Source organism: Lactuca sativa, chromosome 9 (genome assembly GCF_002870075.4).
Source record: "Lactuca sativa cultivar Salinas chromosome 9, Lsat_Salinas_v11, whole genome shotgun sequence".
In the NCBI taxonomy this organism is placed as follows: Eukaryota; Viridiplantae; Streptophyta; class Magnoliopsida; order Asterales; family Asteraceae; genus Lactuca; species Lactuca sativa.
This window is the reverse complement of record NC_056631.2, coordinates 46,171,270-46,185,955: the sequence shown is the minus strand read 5'-3', so window position 1 is coordinate 46,185,955 and position 14,686 is coordinate 46,171,270. Positions and strand designations below refer to the sequence as shown.

Below are 14,686 nucleotides of genomic sequence, written 5' to 3'. Positions count from 1 at the left end.
AGGGTTTCCCCTTGTTAAATAGTGGCTGATCTCAAGAGGTCTAGGGGCCTTTATATACTTGTGGTTGCTAGGGTTTCCAGGGAAAACCCTAATTCCTTACTTAGGCTCCAAGCAGCCCATGGACCTCCTTTCTAGAAGGCCTTGGACGATTTCTATAGGGCCTCCCTATAGAAAATCGTCTGCCCCATTCCAAGGGAGTCCGGCAGCCCAGTTTGCAACTAACAATGATTTGCAAACCAGTACCCTTACTTTTAATCTATTCATTTAATCCCAAAATTAATATCAAATTAATTTCTGATTAAATACTAATTAAAAATATGATTTTCAATTAATATATTATTCTTATAATATATTAATAAATCATTAAATAACCTCTCCCTCCAAAGTCATCTTGTCAAGTTGCTATGGTGAAGGCCACCAAAAAGGACCGTGCTACTATCAGATCAAGTACATATCAATTATAGTTATGGGCTTAAACACCTAATCCAACACCTTCAACTATCAAAAGTTCAGATATCCCAAAACCCTAAGAATTACTGGAGTGTAGTTCCCACATTGTGGAAAGTTGATCACCTCGTCGTGGTCCACCGCTGAATCGAGTTTTCGTTTCAGTTTGTAGCTTACAGTTCGAGGATTGCTTACATCTGCTTCTATCTTGTGTCTTAGGTGCGATTTCCAAAGATGAACACTATGTTGGGTTCTCTAGTCCATCCAACTAGCTCGTCAAAACAAGAAACCTACCAATAACTCAAAGGTATATCTCTAGCCACTGTTTCCTCATGAGTTGTTTAGATTTGTTGAGTTATATCCATATTGTTTCGATTCTATTAGATTAGAATTGTTTTTGTAACGCCTCCTATTTCGGGCTAGACGTTTAGAGTATAATAATAATTATATATTTTATCGACCAATTAAAATCGTTGATTAGAATATTTTTTCTTCATATGTGTTATGAATTAAAAAATATTTATCGTTATACACGTTAAGTGCACAAATATTAGGATTATATAATATTTGTAGAAAACGTTAATATAAAATTTATCGTCAAACAATAAAATGATGAATACAAAATAAACAGTTATTGAGGACAAATAATCTCAACGAAAGTTGTGGTAGTCGTGATCACGAGTGCATGAATATAAATAACACTTAAATTTGACTTCGTATGAGAAAGTTATGATTTATCTAAGTTTCACATTCAAATTGATACGACAACGTGTATCATAAAAAGTGAATCGAAGATAACTTGCTTATTAGCCTAAGTGATCTAAATGAAAGTCGTAGTAATCACAAAAAGGAAAGTGTGCATATAAAGAACGCCTAAATCTTACTTCGTATGAAGAAGTTATAATTTTTCGTAATGAAACATTATAAAAATATGTGTCACAAAGTATGAAATGAAGTTCAGTTTCTAGTTAGAGAAAATCGTCTAAACAAAAGTTGAAGCTCACGAAATTACAAATCTGTTGATATAGAGAACGTCGATAACGGATCTCATATGTGAAAGATATGGACGAAACTTGGTCCAAACTCTTCAGACACAGCGAATTAGATACAAATTTGTAAATTTGAGAAAGAATAAAAATTAGCTGATGGAGTCTAAATGAAAGTTGTAGTAATCTTAAATATGAACTCGACGATATAAAGAAGGTCGAAAACGGAGATTGTATGAAGAAGTTATGAATTTTGCAATGTTATTTATAGTGTAAACCCTCTCAAACTGTAAGACGAAAAATAAAGTGAAAATTAGCCGATGAAGTCTAAGTGAAAGTTGTAGTCCTTGTCGATAGCTACGCAAAGATATAAAAATTGTTGAAAACAAAGTCCGTATGCAAAAGTAATGAATTTTTGAAAAATAATAAAATTGGACCGACAAGATTTCGCCACATAGCACCTTAGATGGCCGAAAAGTGGCACCATCCTACTCCACTCTTTATTCCTAAGTCTTAAGCCCAGATCGCGACATGTGTCCAGGTGCGACGCGCCCCCTCAAAATTCCTATATATTGGTTTGTTTTATTGCTCATTTGGTGCTCAATTCCTTTTAAGCATCTCCTAAACTCTCCCGATTTCTCGAGGCCCAATCTTGGGAATTTTAAGGTTTTAGTGGAGAAAATCTAGAGCATTAGAGAGCCCAAAGAAATAGAGTTTTCGGTTTTCAAGTTCTGCCCACGTAATGTCTGATTTTCCACTAAACAACATGTAAGTTGAGTTATGTTTACCGTGATTTAAGTATAACTTATATTTATGTTCGTAAACATTATTATGAACTTATAAATAAGATTAGTAATAATACCAATCGTTATACTGACCGATCTACTTACGAGAGTGAATGCCTACACGAGATCTATGAGGTGTTTAAAGTGGATTTTCCAAACAGTATATATCTATATACCAAACATATCCTACCTCTGATACGATGTTACCTGGCTGTTAGTTATTAATTATACGTCAATATTATATTGGGATTATTGATAAATTTGAGAAATTATTTTTATGAATAACCTTTATAAATATGAATGAAATAATAAGTCTTAGTAATATTCATATTTAGGCCGTTTTAAAGGGAAATATGAAGTGTCAATAAAAGAGTTGACTTTTCTGCGAGTCTTCCACCTAAATCAGGTGAGTGCATAGTTACTTTCATGGACATGATTTTAATACAAATTATTTATTAAAAAGTGTTAATTATCTGTTGAAATTTTATTTGTGAATCAATTGCTTGTTATCTGGAATATTTGTTAAATGTATATTTGATAACATATACTGTGTGAACCAGATATGGTTAATTATGTGTTAAAATTTTTATTTTATATTATTACATGATAATCTTAAATATAAATATTATTACTTAAAAGATTACTATATATTAAAATACCTCATACAATACGTTAAAAATATACACTAACTTACAATAGTGTTTTCTAAAAAGAATTAGTATTAAAAATTGATTTCAAGAATTGTAATTTGGTCTAAGTATAAAACTAACATGTATAAAGAATATTTAGATCCCGTTAAGATGGATAAAAGAATCACTCCATATTGTATTGCGATATTATGGTATAAATAGGAAAATGGTTTGGAAATCAATAATACACATTATAGTCTTACCTAATAATGAAATAAGATTTATAAAGGATGCTTAGTTCAAGTTAAATTAAAAGAGCGTTTAATGACACCGAGTATTGTAAATATATTACATAGACAGGAAATTTTGTTGATTACAGACATTGTAATCTTGTCTAGTTATACAGTAGGACTTAAAGGGGATGCTTAGTTCAATTAATTTTGGACTTAAAGGGGTTGCTTTGTTTTGTGACACTATCAAGCGTCGATGTACAGATTACGTACCGAAGTATAATAAATTATTCCTTTGGATGACCAGAATTGGTGGGTCCAGATCAGGCAACTGTAACGGTATGTTTGGGCATTTCCTAGAGTAAGATGGCAACACTTGATCATTCTAGATGGTCTTGTGAGTTTTCTTTCTAGTGTGGGATCATAACCCACAAACATAGATGAAATGTGATACCATATTCATCAAATACGTTGTTGGGTTAAATTTCCTATATGAGTTGCATTAGCCAAGGAAGCCCCACGTTGTGTAGTCAAAGCATTGCTCAAAATGATTCACCAGACAAGTTGATTCTTCCTAGTAATCGTAGACTAGGATTTGTAAGAATCAGTTTGGATGGGTATGTTTGGGTGTAATGTTTTATAGATATCTAAGTCAAGAGATATATCTATATTGTTTGGTAACAGTTGAGTTTGTGGGATTTATAATTATAAATTGTTATCATAATAATATTATGGGATTGAAAACCCGACCCACTCAATTTATATGGATCACAAGTAACGAGGTTAAAACTGAATGAACTTGTTTAGGATGCCGAGTTATTAAGAGACAACCTACAATAGCGTTTAGGACCATTAAGTATTTACACTTTAACAATATTGTGTATTGATTATGACATCATTAGAGATTTTTTTTTTACTTTTTCTTATTTTGAAACAACATCTTTACTCAAAGATATTTTAATAAAATAAGATAGTTTCCATAAAAATATTTTATTATACTTGGATTTTCTGCAAGCAAAGATATTATGATTTCAAAGCCTCAAGAAAAGTTTTTTTTTTTTTTTTTTGGTTTTGAAAAATAGGGGATGTCACATTTGTTGTTTTCGCTCCCCTCATTTTGGTCTTCATATGGATCGGAAACCATCAAGGCTAGACCTTAGTCTATAGCTAAAAACCTCTAAGTTTGACCCAAAAGTCAAACTAATTAAAAAGTCATAGGTCAAGATCAAAGTCAACGGTCAGCAACCTATGCCATGACCCTTGATTTTCGTCCTCTCCAAAATCACGCAGTGGCACTTAGCATGTCTCGTCGCGATTTTTGTCTAGACATCTTAACTCATTAAGCTCTTAATCTTTACTATAGAGGTTCCAATATTCAAATATGATACTCCACATCGAACTAATGGATAAAGTTTTAAACTTTATCCATCCTAAGAGCTTAATAACTCTAAATCTTAATCCATAGGTTGAAAAGTATCTAAAACACACTTATTTTCATGCATGAAGTAAAAAGAACACTTTCATGAACTCTTTACTCCTCCAAAAGCTCAGATCTAATCTCAAACACTCATCATTAGCTCCGGAGTTCTTCAAACTCCAAGAAGCAAACTTTAAAGGGACCAAAACTCATAAAAAGGATTAAAAACTCAACCGACTTCTAAATCTATGAAGAAAACATAACCAAACTTGAATTTTTAGAGTTTACCAAGGTCCAAAGGTGCAAGGAAGGATTATTTCTTCAAGAATAAAGCTTTTTTGCCCAAGCTTGCATACTCCTAACACACACAATCACTAAAGGAGAAAATAAGAACTAAAAAGAGTTTAGGAGAGAGGGTAAGCTCCAACCATATCAAGAGAGGTTAAAGTTCATTAGAGGTGCTAAAGGAGGTGGTAGAGGTTGCAAATACCGAAACCTGATATTGCCATATTTATACATATTTTTAGGCAATATTTGAATACATTTTGCTTAATACTTTGGTTATTTGCGTAGATAAATGGTACTTATAAGATTAAATTGTATTTTGCAGTCAAAAGAAGTCATCTTGAAGAATAAGGACTAAAAGCGAAAAGGATTGGAAATTTGGAGGTTTAGAGCTTAAAAGATGAGAATTCAGCAAAAAGGACGACCTCACGACGTGAGGAATCAAGCCTCATGATGTGAGCATTAAGGTTCTAGAAGATAAGCATCTGGAGGCAAGAGTCCGTGTTCGATACAGATTAATACTAAACTCACAACGTGAGAAGCCTTTTCTCATGAAGTGAGGAAGGTAAATTCAAATCTATAAATACTCTTGATGCTTATGGATTTGAGAGGTTGGTTGGAGAGAATAAAGATTCCAGAAGTCATTTTTCAGAGGAAAGGGAGGCAAAAACCTAATAATAACATCCAAGGAGGAAGAAGAAGATCTTACTTTATTATTAGTTTGGTACATTACTATGTTTTTAATTATGAAGCTTACTTGTTTGATTGTTACTATGAGTAGCTAAATCTAGCTGCTTCTATTAGCTAAATGAAGCTGGAACATATGGTTTAGTTATGTTGGTATGTATTTTTCTAGTTGGTTAATGGCTTGTGTTTGATTGTTCATACCTAGCATGCTAAATTTGATACAAGATTGCTTTAATTCATATTCTGTGTAGTTTAGTGACGATTAATTTGAATGAATATGATTACCTAGTTATTTAGTGACCATTAGATTATTAGAGATAATATTGAACCAATATTAGATAAATAATAAAAGTATTTGAATTTGGCTGTGGTGGAGAACACATATTGTGAATATAATTGTGTTTGTTAACTCAATCTTACATAGCTCCAATCCTATTTAATAATTGAATATTTCTTAAATTATGTATGACCATGCATAACTCTACATGAATTAATTCGACATTAGTAAATTTTGACTTGAATTGCTAATAATATATTAATTGGTAACCAACGGGAATTGTCCACAATTAATAGCTAACTATTGAGGGAAAATGGATTCGATCTAACAGAAGTGTTTTTAATATTTAATTAAATAGTTATTAAGAATATTAAGTTTGTCTAAACTTGAAAAATTAGATATAAAAACCATTTTAATTTTGCTTAGAATTTTAGCTTAATTTAATAGTAAGTAGGTTAAATAATTAATTTCGTTCCCAGAGATCGATACCTGACTTTTGTGCTATACTATTTGCGAAAGGGTACACGACCCTGGGTCGAATAGCTAGTAGGATGGTAGGTAAAATTAGGTGTAGTTATTTGTACACATCAAGTTTTTGGCGCCGTTGCTCGGGAACGACTTATTTGATTGTTAATTTATTTGCTTTAGGTTAATTGATCCTTTTGTGGGGTAAAACCTACAAAAAGTTAATTTTTTTTGCATTAGACGTGATCCTTAAGCTCATGACATGAGATCAGTCATTTACGTTCTCTTTCATTTTTTGTTTTTGTTTAGATTTTCTGTGACGACACGGCGTGGTACCCTTTACCACGTTGTGGTAAGCAGTTAGTAGGCTTTTTTAAGTAGTTTTGTTCGTTTTTACGTTTTTATTTTTGTTTATCTTGCAGTAGTTCATGACCTAAGGATCCAACACACCTTTGATACCACCACTTGAAGATCCAGAGTTAGCCCTTCACAAAAAGATGGATAAAAACATAGGAGAAGCCAACCCACCCAAGAAGTCACCATTCAAGGAACTTAAATCAATTTTTGGAAAGAAGAAAGGGAAGAGTGTGGGTGAGTCAAGCAATCAAAAGAAGGACGAGAGAAATATTGAAAGCTTTGAGCAAGATCCTAATCCACAAGATTCTGAGTACGAGACCAAAACCAAATTAAAATTAGAAAATAGTAAACCCAAAGACGAACCAAAAAACGAGATGGAAAACATTGTTGATATGTCAATGCAGGCATACAAGAAGAGAATCCGAGAGGGCCCCGATCCCGGTGTAGTGCAGCCCGCGATTCCAGCCACTGCCACTTTCAAGCTTAAAGGACATATTCTTTCCGCACTTAAAGACGTTCCATTTTCTGAGAAAGACTATGAGGATGCATAAAAATACCTTGATGAATTAAATGACATAGCAGATTACTTCAACATCCATAATGTTCCAAGAGAGACAGTGCTTTTGATAATGCTTCTCGTTACTTTCAACTGGGCCGCTAAGGATTGGCTAAAAGCACTTCCACCCGATGCAATTACTACTTGGGCGCAGATGCGTGAGCAATTTTTGGAACACTTTTTCCCACCTTCCAAAGTTGCTAAACTCAAGAATGCTATAGCGAATTTCGAGCAACAACAGGGGGAGTCACTCTACGAAGCATGGGAACGCTATAAGGGATTGATAAGGAATTAGCCCCAAAATGAATTGAATGAGCAACAAGAAGACTTCCGAGACTCATCTATCCTATTACTGAGTGTGTCTATCTTTTATTATGGGGTTAATGTTATGACAAGGCAACTCCTTGATTCTCAAGGTCCTTTAACTAACAAAAATCTGGCTGAAATCAAGGAATTAATTGAATAATTTTCCAAGCATTCTTGTGAGTACCATAATAATAGGCATGATGGTGCAAAAGGAATTGGCAGTGGAACTTCTGAAGAAATGGCAGCTGTGTTAGCCATGCTAAACACTATGGACCGAAGGATGGCAAAGATGGACCAGTCAATTCATGCTATTAGAGTTGGTTGTGAAATATGTAATGGTCCACACTTGACAACAGATTGCTACTTGGATGATAATGGAAATAAGAAGGTGCAAGTTTGCTACACGAGTGGAGATAAGTATGATGAAGATTGGAGGAAACCAAGAATGAGTGGTTACCATATGAAGAATATAAGAAGCAGAAAGAAGAAAATTATAGGCAGACTGGACGAGGCTTCTACCAAAAAGAACAACCACCTCCTAAAAAGAAAGTTGATCTTGATTTTATGATACATAGATTTATGGAGGCTTCCGAAAAAAGACATGATTAGACCGATGCAGTGATACGGGAGCATCAAAATCTCATGAAGGACCAGCAAGCTTTGCTAAGGAATTACCAAACATCGATCCAAAATATCGAAGCCCAAATAGGTCAACTAACTACTTTGGTACATGAAAAATTATCTCCAAAAATTCCCGAGGAAAAGCCTCAATCACATGTAATGGTAATATAAACTAAAGAGGATACCATCTTTGAGCTCCTTGAAGCACTTGAGTCGATCCACATGTAACACCCGTAGATTAAGGCTAGTCAATTTAGAGATGATAAGTGTCAAAAACGAAGTTTTGATAGAAGATTATTTAGAATGAATAGTCTAAATAAAAGTTGTAGTATATGTTACAAGGATTTTGTACATATAAAGAACCCTGAAATCCGAGTTATAACGAAGAAGTTATGACATGTCGAAGTTTCGCGACAAATTGAACACGAGCTGTAGGACGTAAATAGTGAATTTACGATAGAGCAAATTTTAGCCTTAGCGATCTAAACGAAAGTCGTACAATACGTTAAACCAAAAGCGTGCATAAAAAGAACGTCTAAATCTGACTTCGTATGAGGAAGTTACGATTTTTCAAAGTTTCAACTTAGCAGTATGCATCCCAAAGTTCGAATATGAGATCGAGTGGTTTCTATCCGAAACAATCTAAACGAGAATCGAAGATCCCGTCGATAGTAATGCAACGGTAAAAAGACAAACAAAAACGGACGTTAGATGAAGAAGTTATGAATTTCTAACGGAGTTTTCCTGTCTCGGCCTACTAAAAATATTATAATAAAAATAAAGTCAAAATTAGCCGATGGAGTCTAAACAAGAGTTGTAGAGCATAATCTCACCTACACGTGGATATAAAGAACGTCGAAAACGGAGCTCGTATGCAAAAGATATGAATTTATGAAGTTTGGGGCACGAACCCCGACACTGTGTCAGAGTTCACGACGTGGACACTAGGTTCACGCCGTGAAATCAGTAATGACATCTCCTGGAAACTGTCAGACCCAAGTTTCGATGACACACCTAATGATGACTGAACTCACGACGTGAATATTTGAGATTTACGACGTGAATCTTGAAAAATGACCCTATAAATCGAAATTGAAGGGCAGTCGATTTTGGTTGGTAATTCCTTCACTCTCTCATTCCCGATACCCTCTCTATCCCTCTTGAAGCAACCCCGAAGCCCTAGTATCACCCCGATACCCGAAGCAAGTCTCGAAGCCCCGAATATCCCGAGAAGAAAAGAGTTTCGAGCCGAAACTCTGCCCATGAGAAGCTCGGTTTTTGGAAGATATCCCGGTTACATCAAAAGAATAGTACTTGAAGAGTCGTAGTGCTGTCCGAAAATCATCTTATCAAGTGAGTGTGTAGTTACTTTCTTCTAACACATAGATATGAAGTATTTGCTTTGGAATACGTGTTATGTGTTTATATATTGTTTGTTTACTTGAGATGGATGTTGAATGAATGTTTTATACAGGTTTTTAAATGGCTTAAACTGTATATGTAGTTTTTATCTACAAATATGTAGGGTAGAACATGGGTAGACAAAATAGTTGGTGTGTGATGAACGTGGGTAGACCTTTACCTAAACGATGGCCCCGACATTCAACAGAGTAGGGATGACAACCACAGAATATTCTAGACAGTCATGTGGAACACAAGCTGGCTCGCAACTTGTAGATGTTGTGAACTTGATGTTCACCGGTGTACTCTAAAAGCCTGGCAACTATGAACTTAGTGCCTTATATAAGTATGATGGTAGCTATGGATTTAGTATCATGTAGATGAACCTTGGTAGCTATGAATTTAGTACTATGTACATGAACCCTCGTAGCTATGGATTTGGTACTATGTAGATGACCCTTGGCAGCTATGGATTTAGTGCTTGTTGTATAAACCTCGGGCAGCGATGGTCTTCGTGCGTATTCCTTAGTTCAATCCTTAGGAATGAATGAAGGAATGATAGTTGATTCTTAGGGTAAAACCTTAAGAAATAAAGAAGATAATAGGGATGGGCAATTGGGTTGATTGTTTGATCATTAAACATAATAATTATATTATTCTGGGTTGAAAACCCTAAATGCTCACCAGGCTGCCAAGCCTGACCCACTCAGTTTCTTTGTATCAGACGTAGTGGCGCGAGTGCATAAGTTGGATAACTTATCAAGATATTGTGGATTATAGATTAGTAGTTGGGAATAACTTTTGTAAGGTTTATTTTGTACTATTTATGCTTTTGGTCTGTATCGGAACATTACATCTCAAGATTTTTGTTATATAATGCAAAATACATTTCTTTAAAGAAATGCTTTGATAAATTCTTATCACATTTTGTTTGGGAACAAATTCCGCAACTCTTTTAATTAAAGGATTACTCTGATTTTATAAAAGAAAGCATAAACAAATTGGTCTTTTCTGGCAGTGAAAATGAGGATGTCATAGTTGATATCAGAGCATTAGTTTAAGCGTACAAGGAATTTGTAGGATTTCTAGAATTAACATTAGAATGCTAAGCAATGATTGTGAGATGAGTGTCTACCATATTTTAGACACGAGCACTGGTATATTTTAGAATAGATGCCTAAAATGCTTTTCTGTGTTAAATGCTATATTTTTGCCGTATATGAAATTGTTTGTTCGGATCTATGGTATGTTGCCGACCGGATCTGGAAACCTTATGTGTTTAGGATTCTAAGCGTACGACTACGATATTAGAACTAGAATGTAAACGTTTCGGAGTGATAAGGATGATTTGAATATCTATCTTGAATGAGGATCTATATTCACCTTATTCGATGTATAGATCAAAATGGCAAGAACAAGAAGCGAAGTTGGAAACGCAAACGAAAATAGGAATCAACCACCTGTGGTTGAGCAAGTAGTTGTGGTAGCAGTAGTACCTGAGCCAAAGACAATGGTTGGGGTACAAGCGATGATTCAAATGATGTTGGATCATTAGATGGAGGAAACTAGACGTATGCTTCAGCAGAATCATGAAGAACTTACAATACCAGTTGAACAGCCTGAGCTGAATGATGGGTAGTCGGAAGGAGGGAACTATAGTGGGACCGTTGGTCTAGCCAACCCACTGATAGATAGACGAAACAATCGGGATGGAGGAAATGATGGACGCGGGTGAAAGTGTAAGGATTTCATGGCATCCAAACTGTCGTGTCTATCTGGAAGCCTGACACCAGTGGAAGTTATGGACTGGATCTTCGAGATGGAGACAATGTATGAGAGTTGCGAGTGTAGCAATAGACAGAAAACCACTCTCGTGATTCCTCTGTTAAAGTCTGGAGTGCTGAATTGGTGGAAAATACTAGTTGGTTCGATGCCCAAGGGAGAAGATAGCAATATATCTTAGGAAGATTTTGTGGTGCAACTAAAGATGCAATACTGCTCTGAGTAGAATCTTTTGGAAATCAACAATGAGTTCTAGAATCTGAAGAAGGGAAGATTGAGCGTCACCGAGTACGCTACTAGTTTTACGTAGAAAATGAAGCTTGTCCCCTACCTACTTCTAACGGAACTTTCCAAGGTCAACAAGTTTGCCAATGGATTACCAGCAGACTTTGGTCCAATGGTCAAGCAAGCAACCACTTTGAAAACCGCCATCTGGGCAGTCAAGAATGTTGAGACCCAAATAAGGGAAAAGGGTCTGGAGAAAGCTGAAGTTGGTGAGAAGAGCAAGCTTGAAGGATCCTCAAGACCTGATAGTAAGAGAAAGTTCGCAAAGTCTAACCTAGATGACCAGAGGTATGGAGCCAAGTGGTGTGACAAGTGCAGGAAGAAGCACTTTGGATCATGCAACAAAGAAGTAACATGTTACAAATGTGGAAGGATCGACGACTGTTCCACAAATTGTACACAAAATGATAAGGTATGCTACGGATGCGGAGGCAAGGGGCACATGTCTAGAGACTGCCCAAAGAAAAATGGGGCAGCAAGACTAGAGGCACCACCAAATCCAAGGGCATTTCACATGATCCCCGACGTAGCAGACAATAACGAGAGGAATCAGGAATAAGGATTTCATATCCAAAGATCAAATTATTAAGTAGCAATGTGAATAGTAACATGTGCTGTAGCCTATTAGAGGCATATTATAGGGTGAACTTGAACCTCTGTGTAATAGTTTCAAGAAATAATGTAAACCTTGGTTTTGTTATCTGATGTGTTAAATGATTGTATGATTTATGAATGGTGACTTGGTTGACTGCGGGACAATACTTGGGACAAGTATGAGTAGATGTGAATGGTAGTAGAGGCCTATACGACCGGAAGCACATGACTCGCACTTGGATTAGGGAAAGTCATAAGGTTACCAAGAAGCTAGTAATTGATTCTGTTTTATTCGAGTATGTCATTATCATTGTTTCGGTAATGACTAAGAAGATGATTGATATTCTGAACCTAGTGGTCATATCAAATTGAGTCTGACTATGACGAGTTTTTTACGTGTTTTGGAGAACCAAGTTCAATGTGACATCTGACCTAAGTCAGAAGATTGAAATCAATGCGATCAATAGTATCACGCTCGTTGTTAAAGAAATTAGTAGCTAGAAATGCTACATGCTAAAATGTAATTATATCACATTAGAATATGAAGGAAGGTATATTCCATTATGAAATTTGACTCTAAGAGTCTTGAGTCTAAGCGTTGTATCATACGATGAAAGATCATTAGAGCATGACTCATCGATCTGTTACAATAGATAAAGGAAAGTACTTATCCTAAGAAGAAGAAGGAGTCCTCAATAAGGATTTATTTTGTAACACGAAGGTTACGATTGAACGTCCAACATAGTACGAAGAGCAGATGTAAGATTGAGCATCGCCTGCAGTCAAGAAGCCCAAGAGTTAGATACACATTTAAAGAAACATATCTATTACGGTTATTACTTAGGATGAAAAGATAACATATGGAATCATTATAGAAGCTCTATTTTCGTTGACAATTCCGGGATGTAATCATCCTAAGGGGGAGATAATTGTAACGCCCGTAGATCAGGGCTAGTCAATTTAGAAACGATAAGTGTCGAAAACGACTTTTCGATTGAAGATTATTTAGAGTGAATAGTCTAATTAAAAGTTGTAGTATATGTTACAAGGATTCCGTACATATAGAGAGCGTTGAAATCCGAGTTATAACTAAGAAGTTATGACCTATCGAAGTTTCGCGATAGATGCGACATGACGTTGTAGGCTGTAAATAGTGAATTTATGATATAGCAATTTTTAGCCCTAGCGATCAAAACGAAAGTCGTAGAATACGTTAAACCGAGAGCGTGCATAAAAAGAACGTCTAAATCTGACTTCGTATGAGGAAGTTACGATTTTTCAAAGTTTCAACTTAGCAGTATGCAACCCAAAGTTCGAATATGTGATCGAGTGGTTTCTAGCCGAAACAATCTAAACGAGAATCGAAGATCTCATCGATAGTAACGCAACAATAAAAAGACAGACAAAAACGGACGTCAGATGAAGAAGTTATGAATTTCTAACGGAATTTTCCTGTCCCGGCCTACTAAAAATAATATAATAAAAATAAATTCAAAATTAGCCAATGAAGTCTAGACGAGAGTTATAAAGCATAATATCACCTACGCTTGGATATAAAGAACGTCGAAAATGGAGTTCGTATGCAAAAGATATGAATTTTTGAAGTTCGGGGCACGAACCCCGACACTGTGTCAGGGTTCACGACACGAACTCAGTAATGACGTCTACTGGAGCATGTTAGACCCAAGTTGCGATGACGTACCTGATGATGACTAAACTCATGACGTGAATATTTGTCATTCGCGACATGAATCCAGAAAATGACCCTATAAATAGAAGTCGAAGGGCAACCGATTTTGGTTGTTAATTCCTTCACTCTCTCACTCCCGCTGCCCACTCTAGCCCTCTTGAAGCAACCCCGAAGCCCCTGTATCACCCCGACACCCGAAGCAAGTCCCAAAGCCCCAAAGATCCCGACAAGAAAAGAGTTTCGCGCCGAAACTCTGCCCGCAAGAAGCCTGGTTTTGGGACGATATCCCAGTTACATTAAAAGAATAGTACTTGAAGAGCCGTAGTGCTGTCCGACAATCGTCATATCAAGTGAGTGTGTAGTTACTTTCTTCTAACACATAGATATAAAGTATTTTTTATGAAATTCGTGTTATGTGTTTATATATTGTTGGTTTACTTGAGATGGATGTTGAATGAATGTTTTATACAGGCTTTTTTATGGTTTAAACTGTATATGTAATTTTTATCTACAAATATGTTTGGTAGAACATGAGTAGACAAAATAGTTGGTGTGTGATGAAGGATGAGACGAAGGATGAAATAGATCGTGAGATGAGGGTGACAGGTGAAAAATGAGTGAAACCTTTACCCAAACGATGGCCCCGTCATTCAACAGATTAGGGATGACAACCACGGACTATTCTAGACGGTCCTGTGGAACACTAGCATGCTCGCAACTTGTAGGTGTTGCGAACTTGATGTTCACCGGTGTACTCTAAAAACCCTGGCATCTATGGACTTAGTGCCTTATATAAGTATGATGGTAGCTATGGATTTAGTATCGTGTAGATGGACCTTGATTGCTATGGATTTAGTACTGTGTAGATGAAACTTGGTAGCTATGG

General features: G+C 35.8%; 1 non-coding gene across 1 annotated transcript; it reads right to left on the bottom strand.

Moving 5' to 3' along the window:
- Positions 1-7,323: 7,323 nt before the first annotated feature.
- LOC111876131 (small nucleolar RNA R71) lies at positions 7,324-7,430 on the bottom strand. Its single transcript, XR_002844909.1, has one exon. It is a non-coding gene; the product is annotated as a small nucleolar RNA R71 (small nucleolar RNA).
- Between the last annotated feature and the right edge of the window lie 7,256 nt (positions 7,431-14,686).